We start from the raw sequence: 4,008 nt of genomic DNA, 5'->3' as shown, positions 1-4,008 counted from the left end.
TTATGGTTGACGGGTGCTAGGGACGGTAGTCTAGACCAACCTCATGCTTGGAGAAAAACAGCGCATACAGAAAATATAGATGTGCCTTTGTGTGCATTTTTACATAAAGAACTATAAAGATAAGCCAAACAAGCGGACCCCTAACTATAACTTCTTATTTTATCTACATGTCTTAATAATGGTAAATACATAACATGCATACTAGAACCACTACCTTCAGGAAATAAAGATAAACCAATTAAAAGCATAATATAACACCTAGTTTTAATTATTCAAGTGTCTTCGGTAGAATTTTCATCTAATGTAAGTTGTTGTAATATGCCTTAAGGCGTGAAAGGAGTATACCTTGACCTCTCGAGTTATCATCTAACAAGTCAGCACCCAAGAGTTCCATGCAAATTGAATTCACATAGTTAGTTTTTCCATTTACTGTCTTATCCTTGATAGGCAGCCACAATAACATGTACACATCTTCTAATGTTACTGTACATTCACTGGTTGGAAACCAGAATGTGTGTATCTCGGGGCGCCATCTTTCACAAAAGCTAGAATAAACTTATTATCAACCGACCAATACATGATTTTGCTAACATGTCCAAAATCGGCGAGGTCGACATAAGGTTGAATCAACTCGTCGATGGCAAAAAATTTGTGGGCACGAGTTCGAAACCTAGAAACATCCTAAAAAATAAACAACAAAATAAGTTTTCTCATAAAAAAATGTGTTAGAAAAATATAAGAAAATATGTTTTTACATACACTTACATAAGTCGCTATGTTGGCAACAGTTCCTCTGTGTGATTCACCCATAGTGAGTAGAGATATTTTTTCATAGTGTTGCAGATGAAGAAATGTTGGTTACTGATGAAAATATGAGAGATTAATGTGAAGAAGTGTTGGTTGCTGATGAAGAATTGTTGGTTTCTATGTCTATTTATAATGAAAAGCATGTACTTCTTCCCATGCTAGAAAGAAATGTGTCGCCATCTGAATTGGCAACCAACTATAACATTTACATGCTAGCGCCATCTCAATTAGAGACTTCCTAGGTGTCTAGTTGTATGGCTATGTCGTGGAAGGTCTTCCAAGCATAGTCTTTTTGATAGGCTGCGTGGCTAAGGCATGCATCACAGAATCTCGAGGGCATGCACAAAAGGAACCAAACTGAATTACGACTATGTACAAATTTCCAAAGCAGACGCCAATTGGATTGGAGAGTGCTCTTGCATGCATGGTCTTGTTACGTTCTTCTATTAATAATCTTACTCTTACTCATACCAACACAAGTTCATACTCTTACTCAAATTAACACAACTTCATTATCATACTATGTCATCATCACCTAAATATATTATCAATGCTCACTAAAATAGTGAGACATATGACTTTGATGTATACGGGTTTAGTTTTCGAAACATCGAAACTGTCTGATTTACAATCAAGAGAAATTCAAATTTCTTGCATTTGAAAAAATGAATAGAAACATATATAGGATCTTGTCCTATGTCACAAATCACATACCATAATCCAATTTATTTTGAAAATAATCAATATAAATTTTACCCGCTAAAGGTGTGAGACGATGAAGATGTTAAATATATGTTTGTTAGTCAAGAACATTCTGGTTTCAACTCTATTGAGTTATCTATTAATCTCCAACAAAATATACCATCTCAACAATCTCAGATAATTGATCAAGCTGAATCTGATGAATTTGAATCAGAAGACTCAGATGAAGTCAACGCCGAAGCATAAGTCGACGTTGTTGACGAAGAAGAAGAAGAAAGCAAGACACATGTCAATCATATGTTGAACAACAACACTGGAGATGACGATCATCGAGCGCCATTACCTCCAAGTCATGTATAGTGTCCGCCTCAACATATGACAAACATGGACTTGCATGACGATGGCGCATCCGACGATATTTTTTACAACCCGTATCCACAGTCAGAGGGTGAGTTAAAAGTGGGAGACATGTTCCGTACTAAAGAAGAATGTTTGCGAGCTATCAAAAATTTTCACATGGATAACTCTGTTGATTTCAATGTGAAACACGTTGATTCAAGAAGGTGTGTCATTGAATGTCATAACGTTCTTTGCAAGTTTCGGATGGCTACGTCTCACAGGAAGAGAAGTGATTCTTGACAGATAGCTTTTATAGACCACCTCACAGTTGCATTGCCACTAATATCATACATGATCACCAAAAATTAAGTGTTGAATTGATAAGTCAAGACATTTTGCCGCTTGTTAACAAGGACCCATAAGTGAAGGTGAGTATAATAATATTCCATATCGTCACACAATATAATTATACTCCATCGTACAAGAAAGTGTGGATTGTAAGGACAAAGGTTGTTGAATAGGTATTCGATAACTGGGAGGATTCGTACAAAGAATTACCACAGTGTTTATATGCACTTAAAACATACGCACCAGGGACTGTTGCAATTAGGAAGACATTTCCAGCATTTACGCCAGACAGAACTTGTGTTGGTGGAAATAAAATATTTCACCGACTCTTTTGGGCGTTTCAACCATGCACCAAAGGTTTCGCATTTTGAAAACCTATTATTCAAATTGATGGAACATGGTTATACGGAAAATACAAGGGCGCCTTGCTTATGGTTGTTGCACAGGATAACAACAATAATGTTTTTCCCATTGCCTTTTCTCTGGTTGAAGGTGAAACTGCTGGTGGTTGGGGTTTCTTCCTTAGTAATCTCAGAACACATGTCGCTCCACAAGTCAATCTCTGTTTGATTTCAGACAGACATGCTGCTATCAAGAGTGCTTACAATAACCATGATATCGGATGACATAATCCTCCTTCTACCCATGTCTATTGCATTAGACATATCACACAAAACTTCATGCGTGCAATCAAAAACAAGAACATTCATACAAAAATGGTGAATGCAGGGTATGCTCTAATTCAACCATCATTTCAACATTACCGTGACGAAATTAGATTGTTAAATGCAGATGCATGAAGGTGGGTGGATAACATACCATTGGAGCAGTGGACAAGGGAATTTGGCGGAGGATGTCGATGTGGCCACATGACAAACAACCTTGTGGAATGCATGAACGACATCTTAAAAGGCATTAGGAATCTACCAATAACCGCATTGGTGAGAACAACCTATTTTAGGTTGGCATCGACCTTCGCAACCAGAGGCGAAATATGGAGTGCAATGTTAATGTCGGGTCAATTATTCAGTGAATGCTTCCTGAATGTGATGAAAGAGGAAACTATCAAAGCTAGCACACACGCGGTTACAATCTTTGACCGTCTTAGGAAAAAATTTATTGTACAGGAAATAATGGACCACAATGAGGGGATGTCTAATTTATCCTATGTTGTCAGACTAAACAGAAGTTGGTGCGATTGTGGCAAGTTTCAGGCCTTCCGTATGCCTTGCTCCCATGTCATTGCGGCATGCACACATACTCGGCAAGACGCTTACAACCATCTATCAGATGTTTACAAGGTCATTATTGTCATAAATGTCTACAATGAAAGCTTCTTAATGCTAGCAATGAAGGAATATTGACCTCCATATCAAGGGAACATAGTTTGACACAACGATGAGATGTGAAGAAAGAAAAAAGGACGGCGAAACAACACGCGTATTAGAACATAAATGGATACGGCAGATAAAATGATAAGATTATGTAGTATATGTCTTCAACCCGGACACAATAAGAAAAATTGTCTCAATCTCGGAGCAACATTTCCATCATAATTTAGTACCTCCTTTCAATTTTTATAACCTTTAATTTTGATACATTAATAACTTTTTGTTACAACAATGTTAACAACAAACATCACCCCAACTTAAACACACTTAAAAACAACAATACTTTCCAACAAGAAACCAGATATCACAAAACGAACATTGGTGACAAGTCTAAATAAACAACACATACAACATATATCAAAATAAATAAAAATACTTAACCACAACATTTAAACACAACATTTCTACCTGATTATAACAA

The sequence above is a fragment of the Lathyrus oleraceus genome, chromosome 2, assembly GCF_024323335.1.
Source record: "Lathyrus oleraceus cultivar Zhongwan6 chromosome 2, CAAS_Psat_ZW6_1.0, whole genome shotgun sequence".
NCBI lineage: Eukaryota > Viridiplantae > Streptophyta > Magnoliopsida > Fabales > Fabaceae > Lathyrus > Lathyrus oleraceus.
This window is presented reverse-complemented; position numbering follows the sequence as displayed.